This window comes from Quercus robur, chromosome 4 (genome assembly GCF_932294415.1).
Source record: "Quercus robur chromosome 4, dhQueRobu3.1, whole genome shotgun sequence".
NCBI classification, from domain to species: domain Eukaryota; kingdom Viridiplantae; phylum Streptophyta; class Magnoliopsida; order Fagales; family Fagaceae; genus Quercus; species Quercus robur.
In genome coordinates, this window is record NC_065537.1 from 75,745,553 (window position 1) to 75,759,713 (window position 14,161).

Consider the following 14,161-nt stretch of genomic DNA (forward strand, 5'->3'; position numbering starts at 1 on the left):
AACATGGTTGTTGTACTAGAAGGTGTGGCTGGACACCTCCTTTTCAGGGAGGGCATTATACCAAACCTTTTACTCCCTTAATTTTTTTACTATTCCATAATTTCCACTAGACTTTGCACTTAATGGAGCCTTGACCTTGATCAATTTTTTATTGTCTTAAAGTTTAAGATGCTAGAAAATGGTGAATTCAATCATGTAATCTAACAAATCTAATCAAATATTTCAGCATTATACCAAACCTTCTACTACCTTATTTTTTTACTAATCCATAATTTCCACTAGACTGTGCACATAATGGGGCTTGACCTCAATAAATTATCTATTATCTCAAAAGTTAAGATGTTATAAAATGGTGAATTCAATCATTTAATCTAACGGACCTAATCAAATATTTTAGAATTATATCAAACTAGTTGGTTAGTCTTGTTTAGCTATTTTTTGTGATGCTTCCTTGTGTATATATAAACGAAGCTGGTGATGGAATTAACACATGTCAAATTTATCAATAATACACTAAGTTTATGTATTACACTATTTTTTTACAAGAACTTCCTACCAACATATTAATCAACTTAATCACTTTATCAAATTCCAAAAGTGGCATTAATCATGGTTGCATTTCAAAAGTCTTGAGCACTAATACTATTTGTGAATACTAATAAAGCAGTAGAACAAAGTAAGCCTCTTCAGAATTGTGCTGGAGATAGAACTAATTGATTCTTCAGTACAAACAAACACCCCAACAAAATCCTTCTAACATTGACACCTCAAACCCTCTGCAACAAAAAGAAAACAAAGGAGGCCCAAACTTTGTAGAAGAAGACCCACTTGGTGGACCGGACTAGAGGGAGTTGGACCCAAAGCATCTTTCAGAATATGCTACCAACATATAAAGCTGATTCCATAAGTGTTGAGCACTTTTTTTTTTCTTTTTTTTTTTGTGGAGCACATGTTGAGCACTTAATAAAGCGACCAATAATGCAATCATACTCATTCTTGGCGTGGTCTGCTTTATTTGATTCCTTCCTATCAATAAAGCAGTCAAGATTGACTCCCTTTACTCTTTATGTTACTTTTGAAATTGTGAAGGGTGAAGAATACAGCCACACCACCAATTGAGAAATAACAAACACTATACCGATAACAAAGTTAATCTCTTCCCTCCTAACCCATTTTCTGAGGATTGTCTCTTTGTTTACTTCATTTCATTTCCCATATTTCCTTATTTCCCACAAGTGAATCATGTCAGTAATTGTGCTAGAAATTGGGCCTAGGCCAGCCTAATCTGGGAGCCATTATGAGGCAAACCAAGCTAAAGGGAGCTTACTCTTCCAAGCTATTACAAAGGATTAAGAAAACCGTATCATTAAACAACATGACAAGTTCGCTTCAAGAAGAATTTACTACTACAGTAACTTGATTAACTAAGATACACATCCTAATAGTTTCGAAAGTACCTGCATTTTCACTAACACAAAGATCATACCATATACCGACATATGGCCACTGCCCCCAAGATACTTAACATTAAGTCTAGTACATAAAACCCGATCTTTAACTTGAGATTAATGCACAAAACATTATGGACAAAATAATATCAAAAAGAGAGAATCAAATTAAGGTTTAAGTTAGTTAGTCTAACCTCTCAAATGAAAGCTAAACTTCCTATAAGATCCACCCACTTTGATCTGGAATCCAATTTCAGCATCTAGATGTCAATAAATTGAGATATAGCAGCTCATGTACACAACATAAAAACAATCATAGTAGTCGGAACAGAAGCTTTTGTAAGTAATAAGCAAAAACTCAGTAGTATCTATGAAAACAAACTCAATACATTAAAATTGCTCCAGCATTTCAAACTTGCCGTCTTCAGCAATGCTTAAGCATAATAAAAGCAATGTAAAAGCCTACGTATGTGTTTATATTATGCTCATAATCCCTACATGTTAGGACTTAGGATTCTTCATCTCAAACTGAGTAAATAAAAAGCAGTTTAATAGCAATACACATGTGTCTATCCAATTCTCATAATCTTTTCTTAAAACTATGTATATCTTACGTTCATAGAATAGGTCCGTTTTGACACACTTTTTTTTTTTTTTTACAACATTTTCACAATACCTTTCATAACAAATTCTAAACAGCATGTTATTTTTGGTTGCTATGGGTAGGTAAAAATGTAATTTAAGTGGTGAATTAAATTAGAACAAAAAACAACTTACCACTATAATTTGTTGTGAAAATATTGTAAAGTAATAGCTACTTTCAAACTTTTTTTTTTTTTTTTTTGCCATAATGCGAGTTATGGATACAATATTTTTACAAAAATTTTACAATAAAATCTATGTAATTGTTTTTTTTTTTTAAATCATGTGACAAGTTATTAATGGTAGATAAGGGTACAATATTTTCACAAAAAATTTCACTACAAAATCTATGTAACTATTTTTTTTTAAAAAAAATTATGTAACAAATAATTAATGATAGATTAAAAAAAATTGTGATGTTAATAGTAACTCCAAATAAGAACTAATAATAATTTGCTAAATAAACTTCATTCTATTTTTTTTTTTTTTTTTTTTTTTTTTTGAGAAAACCTTCCCAGCAAAAGCAGGGGAGAGCTATGTATTAACAATTTCTGCAGAGTATTCTGCATAGGAGCTTACAGGAACTTCTTCTATCCAAGTACAAAAAGGGAAAGAGAAATTACAAGCTTCCCTAGCTAGTCTATGAGCTACTTTGTTTCCCAATCTACGAGTATGACAGAAAATTAGGGACCTAAAGCAGGGAGAAAAGGACTTAACATCAGAAACTATATGCCCAAAGGGAGCTGCCGAGAAGTCATCAGAGTTCAAAGCTTGGATTGCAATTGCAGAGTCGCCCTCAAGGATGACCTGATCAAATCCCAGTTCAAAGGCGAAGATCACCGCCCTTCTTGCTGCCAACACTTCCATTGTCTCCACTGAAGTGGGCAGAGGAATAATTTGAGTTAGAGCAGCCATTACAAGACCGTAGTCGTTTCGGATGATGATACCAAGACCTGCAGCATCTCGATCCTAGAAAATAGCCCCATCGAAGTTGGCTTTTACCCAACCCGATGGTGGAGGCACCCACTTGGGGATGCTCTGAGCCGGGGAAGACTTGAGGGGAGCTAAGTTAGCCTGTTGGAATTCTTGAAGGGCATCCTTGGCCAAAGTGTTAACCAATTTCAGATCCTCCACAACTTCACCTAGTCTCACCCTGTTGCGCCTGAACCAAATTTGATAGGAAATCATTGCAAAAAGGTCAAGGGGGTGAGACTTCTCCACACACAGCTGAAAGACATCACGGAAAGAAGAGCTACCACTAGCTTCATTTTTCAGTAAGTTAAAATGCAATGCCCACACATTAGATAGCTTAGGACAAGACCATAGGGCATGTAAGGAAGTCTCTGGAGCCAAACCGCAAGCCTGACAGGTCGGGTCAGTGAGGACTTTCCTCTTAACCAGGTTAGCCCGGGTTGGTAAGGCATTAGAGATGGCTCGCCACAGCAATGTCTTTACTCTGTTAGGGGTGTTCAATTTCCAAAGACTCCTCCACGAGCTTTTAGGCAAGGACCCCGGGGAAGATACAACATTAGAATTTTGATCCTCGCTCATAAGAAGTTTGTAACCCCCTTTCACCGAATACAGACCATCTAAATTGCTGTACCAGCAGAGTTTGTCAGCTACTTCAATGAGGCTTAGAGGGATTGCTTTGATCATTCTAGCTTCATGGACCAGAAAATTATTGTCAATTACCTCATCAATCCAGCATTTACGATCTTTATCAATCAAAATAGCCACCTTAGCATCTTCGCCGAAGAAAGGAGGAGCAAATTGGATTGCTGGATAATGAGGGTCAGGAAGCCAATTTGCTCCGTATATTGGAATGTTTTCTCCATTTCCCACACGCCAATGGGACCCTCTTTTAATAAGATCTCGGCTTTTAAGGATACTATTCCAAGCGAAGGAACCCCTGCCTTCCTTTGCATCAAAGATAGAGCCTCTAGGAAAGAATTTCGCCTTGAAAAATCTGTGGAAGAGAGAGGGCTTATCTTCCGAGAGGCGCCACACTTGCTTAGCTAGCAAAGCTTCATTGAATTTCTGAAGATCCTTAAAACCCAAGCAGCCCATGTCTTTTGGAAGGCAGAGAGAGCTCCACTTAGACCAATGAATCTTCCTTTGGTTTCCCCTGTGACCCCACCAGAATTTACGAATTAATTGCTCTATGTCGTTGCATAGGGTGGAGGGGAGTTTAAAGCAACTCATGGCAAAGGTAGGGATGGCCTGAATCACCGCCTTCAACAATATTTCTCGACCCGCTTGGGAGAGGAGTTGCTCTTTCCAACCCTGAAGTTTGGCCCACACCCGCTCCTTGATAAATCTAAGACTAGCTTTCTTGTTTCTGCCCACAAGGGTAGGGAGACCGAGGTATTTCTCATATTGCTTGACCTCCTGAGCACCCATTAAGCTAGTGATTTGCTCGATGGTTTCAGCTGGGGTAGCTTTGCTGAAAAAGAGAGAAGTCTTAGACTTGTTTAACTGCTGACCGGAGGCTCTTTCATAGCTGCCCAAAATATTTAGGATCTTGATGCTTTCCGAAGTAGAGGCTTTACAGAAAAGGATGCTGTCGTCAGCAAAGAAGAGGTGAGTTAGTCGGGGGCCCTTTCTACAAATGGAGATCCCCCTGATGTGGCCGGATTCAGCTGAATGGCGGAGAAGGCTATGGAGACCTTTAGTGCAGAAAAGGAAGAGGAATGGGGAGAGCGGGTCTCCCTGTCTGATTCCTCTAGCAGGGTGGATGGTTTGTGTGGGTTCACCGTTAATGAGAATCGAATAGCTAACTGTTGAAATGCATTCCATCATTAAGGCCACCCACTTGTCAGCAAAACCCATGCTCTTCATAATTAACTCCAGATATTTCCATTCAACCCGGTCGTACGCTTTGCTCATATCTAATTTCAAGGCCATGAATCCCGACTTGCCCGACTGGTGATGCTTCATGTAATGCAGAGTTTCGAAAGCCATCAATATGTTGTCAGTGATAACCCTACCTGCCTGAAAGGCACTTTGGTTCTCTGAAATAATTTCAGGCAGTAAACATTTAAGTCTGTTGGCCAGCACCTTAGATACTAACTTATAAATCACACTGCATAAACTTATAGGACGGAATTTAGAAATTCGTTCAGGTGATTTAACTTTTGGAATTAATGCTATATGCGTAAGGTTAATTTCCTCTGGGATCTTGCAGTTATTTAGGCAATCTAACACAGCAGAACATACATCATCGCTAACTAAATTCCAAAAAGATTGGTAGAAGAGAGGGGGCATACCGTTGGGACCCGGGGCTGAGATGGCTTTCATCTGGTTTACTGCTAGAACCACTTCTTCCTTGTTGAACTCCCTTAGAAGCTTTACATTCATTTCTTCAGTTACTGATGGTTGGATTTTTTCCAGGACGACCCCAAAATCAGATGGTGAGGAGGTGGAAAACAGGGCTTGATAATACTCAACTGCGATTTCTTTAATTTGATTCACTTCCGAACACCAAATATTTTGAGCATTTCTCAGGCCCAAAATCCTGTTCCTTCTGAAACGTTGGGAAGCTTTACTGTGGAAGTAAGCAGTATTCCTGTCACCATAGGTCAGGAAAAGCGCGCGGGAACGCTGTTGCCACATCAAATTTTCTGAGTCCAGAATGTCATTTATTTCCTTCTGAAGGGACTTCACCACAAGAAAATCACCTCCCTTAGCCGTGGCCATTTCAGCTTTTCCAAGGAGTTTCTTCTTTTCCTCAAGCCTCTTTTTGACGCTGCCAAAGGAATTTTTGCTCCATTCCGACAACTTCGAGCCACAGACTTTAACCTTCCCTGCCACCTCCGACATTGTAATCCCCACCAAAGGAGGACCCCAGGCACTCTTGACAGTGGCACTACACCCCCTATCCTTAAGCCACATTTGTTCAAATTTAAAGGGGCGATTTGGATTAGGGGAGATACCTTGAGGCTTCACCGGGATGGCTTGGTGATCCGATGAGTTGGAGTGGAGGTTTTGGAGTTTAGTGCCCGGGTTTTTTGCGAGCCAAAGAGAGTTTGCTACTGCTCTGTCCAGCCGTTCCAGCACATAGCCACCATGCCGACGCCCTTTCCAGGTGAATTTTTTCCCTACAAAACCCAAATCCTTCAGGCCGAGCTCGTCCAAGACATCACGAAATGCTTTCATTTGCAGCTCACTTCTAGGACCCAAGCCACATTTCTCATGAGACCAGAGGATTTCATTGAAATCCCCTGCGCAAACCCACGGCACAGAGGAGCTAGCACGGAGATGGCGCAGGAGATCCCAAGTGTCTTTTTTCCTAGCTGGATCCACAAAGCCATAAATACATGTAAGATGAAACTTATTTTCCTGGTCATCGCCCACCATGCCGTCGATGTGATTCGGCGATGAAGATGATATTGCGATCTTAAGAGCGTTTTTCCAAAACAGAGCAAGACAACCCAGGCGATTTACTTGAGGAGAAACCCAGTATTGATCGAAGCCCAACTCAGAACACAAACCGATTAGCCTAGCTTCTCCCACCCACGTCTCGGCTAAGAAAAGGGCGAAGGGATCTTGTGCCCGAACAAAACATTCGAGCTCGCGAACGGTGCGTAGGTTCCCAAGCCCGCGCACGTTCCAGAAAAGGAGACTCATTTTGCTCGGCGGGGCTGCCTACCAGCCACCGCCGTTTGGGAAGGAGATGAAGGTGCATCATCCTTTGAGGTTGCTCTTCGTTTCTGAGGGGTTGAGTCTACTGCATTTGGTAGGGGTCCTCTTTTGCCCAAAGAGAATTCTAGGTGCTCATCAGATACAAGGAAGTTTGGCCGTTGAAAACGGGTCCATTTTCTTCCACTAGCCGAGTCAACATCTGCATGGGCCTGGAGATATTGGAGATATCAGCAAGTGGGCTTGCCTTAACGTTATCCACCGGTTTGTCTGCTGGGGGGGCCTCATTTGGGATGTTAAGCCCAATTGGTTGGGATGTGATTTGGACCGGATTGGATTCATTTGGGCTTCGCTGCTCAGTAGTCGACCCTTCAACATATTGGATATCTCTGTCAATCTCATCTATTATTTGCTCGAACGAGGTAGCTTGGGTAGGCTTCTGTGGGGGAACACAATAGGGAGGCTCCGAAAAGACTGAAAAGGGAGCAGTCACCTTTTCAGAGTTGTCGGGGGCTGGGTTCAAAATTTGGGCTTGATTTTTTGGCGGTAAGTTTTTGGTGTCATTGCCTTCTGTCGCCTTTTGTGGATTCTGAGCGTGGAGTGGAGTTCCGGCGTGACTCTGCCCATATTTTCCGGCCTTCTTTTGGGCATAAAAACTCTGGACTGAGAGGGAGCCTTTCTTAGAAGCAAAGTAGGGGCCTGCTCTTAACCAAGGGCCATACTGTTGGTTTTCTTTGCTAAGTGAGCCTTCACTTTCTATCCATTTTTCACAGTCCTTATCTGGATGTGTGAGGCAGCCGCACCAGTAACAAACATTTGGTAGGCGTTCGTATCTAAAGGAAACCCAGTGAGCTTCATTGTTGTCTAGCGTTATAAGCCGACCACGACACAGGGGTAGGGAGATATCTAGAGCTACGCGAACACGGAGAAGCTACCACCGTCCCAATCGTTTGGGTTCTCTGTTTGCATGACAGTCCCCAAGGGCTCGCAAATCTTTTCGGCCACTCCTCTGTTCCTGAAACGTAAAGGAATGTCGTGTATTTGTATCCAAAAAGACACTGTGTTAAAGTTTGAGCTTACCATCTCTGTTTCGTTTTCATATCTTGAAACCACCATGAGGTTTTTGTCGAAGCTCCACGGCTCTGCTGCTATGATTCTGTCAACGTCTTCTTTGTAATCAAAAGAGAAAAGTACCAGATGATCTCCAATGTATTTCATTCTGAATCCCGTTTTGGTCCTCCATAAGGGATTGAATGTATTTGCTATGGCTTCCAGGTTGATCGGTCGTTTGGTTAGGAATCGAGCCACCAAGGAAAATTCTGAAGTGGCTTGGTCGGATTTCAGAGCTAGACCTGAACCCTCTTTTTCGGAAAGAGTAAGGGATTTCCATCGGTTTGACAAGTCCTCCATCTTTAGCTAAAAGGGTGGAAGAGGTGGGGGGAGGGGAGTGTGTAGTGTTTCCCTATAAACCCAGAAGAAAAACCTACTAGCCTGAGAATAACCTTGTTATTCACAGGGACCTAAACTTCTCGGAGAAGGAACTACAATGCTACGTGACAGTGAGAGTTTTCAGGGAGAAAACCCCACTGAAAGAGCAACCCAACCCAATCCATGTATGTCATTCTAAAATTATTGTGAAATTATGGTGTCAACTGGGTAATAAAATATCATGATATTTTCGTAGTCTTTGTTTTTAACTGTGGTCAGTCCAGTTTAATATTTTATTGATAAATTTAATTTTCTTTTGACGTTCACACCACAACTATTGTGATATATTTTATTTTTAATTTGTTATGGGCTAGTATAATTTTATTTTTAATTTGTTGTGGACTAGTATAATTGTAATTAAAAAAAAAAAAAAAAAACCCACCAAACCCTCTTCCCTCTTTTCTGTCTTCTTTTTATTCCAATTTTTTTTTTTTTCTCGTCTTTTTTTCTCATCCACCCGTTTCTACCCAATCTCATCAAATATCTTTTTCTTTTTCTTTTCTTTCCTCCACCAATTCTTCTGTGGAAAAGTCTTTCACTGCAAGACTTTGCAGATCAAAGTAAACCTCTTTCAGTCTTCTCTCCGAACTCAATTTTCAGATCAGGAGTGTCACCTTGGTTACTTCATTTCATTTTCAGTATTTCCTTGTTTCCCACGAGCGAATCATGTCTGTAATTGGAGATGCTGCTTTATCCGCTTTCTTTGGGAAGCTGTTTGACAACTTAACTTCCTATGATCTGCTGAAGTTCTTTCAGGAAGAGAAAGTCGATGCTGACCTCAAGAGGTGGAGGACAACTTTGATGAAGATCCATGCAGTTCTGGATGACGCAGAAGAGAAGCAGATAACAAACACGCTCGTGAAGATCTGGTTGGATGAGCTGGAAGACTTGGCCTATGATGTGGACGACATCTTGGACGAGTTTGCTACTGAAGCTTTGCGACGCAAGTTGAACCCTGAACCCAGCACATGTAAGGTACGGAAGATCGTTGATGCTTTTATTGATTCAAATCGAAGTTTTGCTACCACAATGCGGTCCAAGATTGAAGAGATTGATACAAGACTGCAAAATATAGTGACTGATAAGAAAGATCTGGAGTTGAGAGAAAATGCAGGCCTGGGAAGAGCTGGAGCAACAAGACCAAGGGTGCCCACCACTTCTTTGGTGAATGAAGGTCGTACTCATGGCAGAGAAGAAGATAAAAAGGCTATTGTCAAGTTGTTGTTAAGCGGTGAATCGAGTAATGCTCAGCTCTCTGTTATTCCCATACTTGGTATGGGGGGAATGGGTAAAACAACTCTTGCCCAACTAGTCTATAATGACATTGAGGTGAGCCATTATTTTGAGGAGAAAGCATGGAGCTGTGTTGCTGAAGATTTTGACATTGTAATGGTGACAAGAGAAATTCTACAATCTTTCACTTCTGAATCCTGCAACGATGATAATTTAGAGTTACTACAAGTCAAATTGAAGGGGAAATTATCAGGCAAAAAGTTCTTACTCGTTTTGGATGATGTATGGAATGAAAACTATAATGATTGGACTCGACTGCGTTGTCCATTTGAATTTGGGGCTCCAGGAAGCAAGATTATCATCACAACTCGGAATGATCGTGTTTCATCAACAATGGGCACTACTCAAGCTTACCAGTTGAAAGAGTTGTCAGATGAAGCTTGCTTGATTGTATTTATCCAGAACGCATTGGGGACAACAAATTTTAGTGCATGTCCAGAACTTCAAGAATTTGGTCCTAAAATTTTGGAAAGGTGTCAGGGATTGCCTTTGGCAGCAAAAGCTCTTGGAGGCCTATTACGTACTCTAAATTGTGATGAGTGGCAAAATGTGCTCAATAACAAGATATGGGATATGTCAGAAGAAAATAGTGATGTTCTACCAACCCTTAGATTGAGCTATCTATATCTCCCTTCACATTTAAAGAGATGTTTTGCCTATTGTTCACTATTCCCAAAAGATTATGAATTTGAGGAACAAGAACTAGTCTTGTTATGGATGGCGGAAGGTTTGGTTCAAGAATCAGAAAAGCATAAGCCGATGGAAGATCTTGGTGTTGAGTATTTTCGTGATTTATATAAGCGATCACTTTTTCAACAATCAAGTAGGAATAAATCACTCTTTGTCATGCACGACTTAATCAATGATTTAGCTCAATGGGCAGCGGGACAGTTGTGCTATTGGTTGGAAGATAAATCAGGTGGCAAGATTTCTACAAAGGTACGTCATTTCTCCTACGCTCATTGTGAATATGATGGCATCACAAAATTTAAAGGCTTGACAAAAGATATGCGTTTACGGACCTTCCTACCGCTACCAACAAAGAACTGGAGCTACTTAACAAATTATGTTTCTAGTTGTCTATTGCCACAGTTTAGATGTTTAAGGGTATTATCTTTATCTGGATATCAAATTTTTGAGTTACCAAGTTCAATCGGTGATTTGAAACATCTAAGATACCTCAATCTTTCTCAAACTTTGATTAGAAGTTTACCAGAATCAACAAGTTCTTTATACAATTTGCAAACATTGATATTGAAATATTGTGAGAGACTCACAAAGTTACCGGAGAAAATTGGGAATCTAGTCAATCTTCGGTATCTTGATATTGAAGGGGTCCATTTAATCAAAGAGATGCCAGTGGGAATAAAAGAATTAAAAAACCTACAAACATTGTCTAATTTTGTTGTGGGGAAAGATACTGGATCTAAGATAGGAGACTTGATGAACTTGGAGTCTCTTAAGGGAACACTTTGCATTTCACACTTGGAGAATGTGCTTGATGTTGAGGATGCAAGTCGGGCCAACTTACTTGGTAAGAAGAATTTAAATGTATTAGTGATGAAATGGGAGTCCGAGCTTGATCAAAGAGCCAGTCTAGATATTCTTGACATGCTACAACCTTCGACAACGGTGAAAGAAATTTCAATTGATGGCTATGCTGGTGCAAAATTCCCAACTTGGTTTGGACATCCATCATTTTCTAATATGGTGCTTCTAAGGATTGAGAGGTGCAGGAAATGCACATCCTTACCTGCAATTGGACAATTACCATCCTTGAGAGACCTTGTCCTTGTAGGATTGTCTACAGTGCAAACTGTTGGTCTTGAGTTTTACGGGAAAGATTGCCCAAAACCTTTTCCATGCTTAGAGTCACTTTGCTTTAAGGATATGCGAGAATGGAAAGATTGGATTCCATGCAAAGTTGAATATGAAGAATTCCCTTGCTTGCGTGAGCTTTCTATTTCTCAATGCCCTAAATTGCAAGGAAAATTGCCTCACCATGTTCCATTATTGGAAAAAATTTCTATTAATGGATGTGAGCAATTGAACGTTTCAATTCCAAACTTCCCAAAGCTTCATGCATTACAAATTAAGGGATGTAAAGGGGTGGTGAGCAGAAGTACAGATGAGTTATGCTTTCCAAAGTCAACTATTCTTTCTATTCCATATGTGAAAAGCTTGACGGAGGAGTTCATGCATGGGTTAGCTAAGGTAGAAAATCTAAAGATAGATAATTGTAAGGAGCTAACATCTTTGTGGCAGGATGAATTCAAATCCCTTATAACGCTGGTTATAAGAGATTGCTCAAGCCTTGTCAACATCAGCTTGACATCTACTTTAAGGACACTAAATATTGAGGGTTGTAGTGGTTTGAAATCCTTGTCAATCTCTAATTGTACATGTTTGGAAAAGGCAAGCATTGAGAGATGTAATTCTTTGACGTTGATTTCAAGAGGTCAGTTGCCTCAAAATTTGAAAACGCTAAATATAAGTGATTGTGAGAATTTGCAGTTTTTGGCAGATGAGGGAGAGGCTTCTTCTAATTCTTCTTCTCTTCTTGAGAACTTGGATATTGTCAGCTGTCCATCTCTAAAATGCTTATCATCAAGTGGCGACCTACCTACCACGCTTAAACGCCTTAAGATTTGGTCATGCATAGAGCTCACATCCTTATCATCAAAAAACGAGTTACCTACAGCTCTTAAATACCTTTCTGTATACGACTGTCCAAAGATGGAGTCAATAGCGAACAACTTACCCAACAATGCGTCTCTTGAAAATCTTGAAATCAAAAATTGTGCAAAGTTGAAATCCTTACCGGTGGGCCTACACAAACTCTGCCACCTCAATAAGATCGATATACGGAAGTGCCCTAGTTTTGTTTCCTTCCCAGATGGAGGGTTACTCCCCACCAGCTTGAGAGAGCTTTCGATCTGGGACTGTGAGAAACTGGAGGCCTGGCCCAACTGCATGCCGAACCTCAATTCTCTTTATATCGTCAATTGTCTAACATCACTCTTTATTAGCGGGGAGAATATCTGTAAGCAGGTAACTGTGTGGGGATTGCACAGACTAACCTCTCTTACATCACTCTTTATTTATGATGGAATTCCAGATTGGCAGTCGTTTCCAGATGAGCAAGATGGGAAGCTGACGATGACGCTTCCTTCCTCTCTTACCCGGCTATCGATTTGGAGCATTCCAAATATAGTAATTCTATCTTCTTTGGGCTTTCAAAATCTCTCTGCTCTTGAACATTTGTACATCAGATTTTGCCCTAAACTCGCATCCCTCCCAGAGAAGGGCATACCTCCCTCGCTTCTGCAACTTGTTATTTACGAGTGTCCATTGCTGAAACAACACTGCAAGAAAGGCGGGCGAGAGTGGTCCAAGATAGCCAACGTCCCTTTCGTTCAGATTGATGCGAGGTCTGTCTATGAGGTGGAGGAGGAGCAGCAATAAAAAAATTGTAAAACAAAGAGCAATATTTACTCATAATAGTTACTCCGTCCTTCCAGGTACAACATTATTTGGTTTCATAATATTTCTCATTACATTGTTGACATCAAAAGCAGAATACAACAAAATCCTCTATGTTTGTATATGAACAATACAATTTTAATAATTCAAACCCTAACCCAGGCTAATTCTTGCAGTGTTGCAGCAGAGACTAGCTTCGGAACCGCTAAACGTTATATTGGAATTTCAAAACACGGAGGTAAGTTAAATTTAATTATTTTCCTCTTTTAACAATTGAACTTCTGGCACTCTGAAATTTTAGAGTCAAATAGTTTGTAATTTATTTGAATTATGTGAACACTTTATGCTCAGGCAGGCAACTATTCAATAAAATGCCTAAAAGAGATATTGTGTAGTTTTTGAAATTTTTTACCTCATCAATATCGATATACTTTTTAATTTGTTTAAATTATTGGCTTGGCTATCAGCTGTGATTTGATGATTGCTGGTTATTAGCATATGTGCACAGAATGGCAGGATGCCCTTTTAGTACAATGCTTGTGCAGATTGCCATTTCAAACATATATCATGCCTTGCATAGATTGATCAAATCATTGTCACTTGTGTTGCATATGGCAGGTATTTTATAACTATTAAGTCCGTTAATATCATTTTTTCCTTAAAAGTGTACCCACCAAATTTTAGTATGATATAAATGATCTAGACTATTCCATAACTTATGTTGATCTTGACCTCTTCATTAGAGAAGGAGGAGCAGCAATAAACAGAGAGGAAAAAAGTTTAGATATTTAATTGGTTTCATAACATTGCTCATTACGTATTTACATGTCCAAATCTGAATACAACAAAATCCTGTGTGTTTGTATTTAAAATACAATATGATTTCAATAATTCAAACCCCAACCCAAGCTAATTCTTGCATTGTTGCAGCAGTGACTAGCTTCTGAACTGATAAACCTTCTATTGGAATTTCAAAACGTGGAGGTATGTTAAATTTTCGTTACCGTATGTTCAATTTTTTTTACCTCATCATTATCTCTTATAGTTAGTAATTTATTTGAATTATGCGAACCCTATATGCTTGGGCACAAAGTAGTATGATAAAATGCCTAAAAGATTTATTGTATCATGTTTGAAATTTCACCTCATTAATACCTCTTATACATAGT

At 39.8% G+C, this 14,161-nt stretch overlaps 1 pseudogene; it reads left to right on the forward strand.

Moving 5' to 3' along the window:
- The window catches only part of LOC126724231 (putative disease resistance RPP13-like protein 1), a 76,524-nt pseudogene that overhangs the window by 56,250 nt on the left and 6,113 nt on the right, over nt 1-14,161 (forward strand).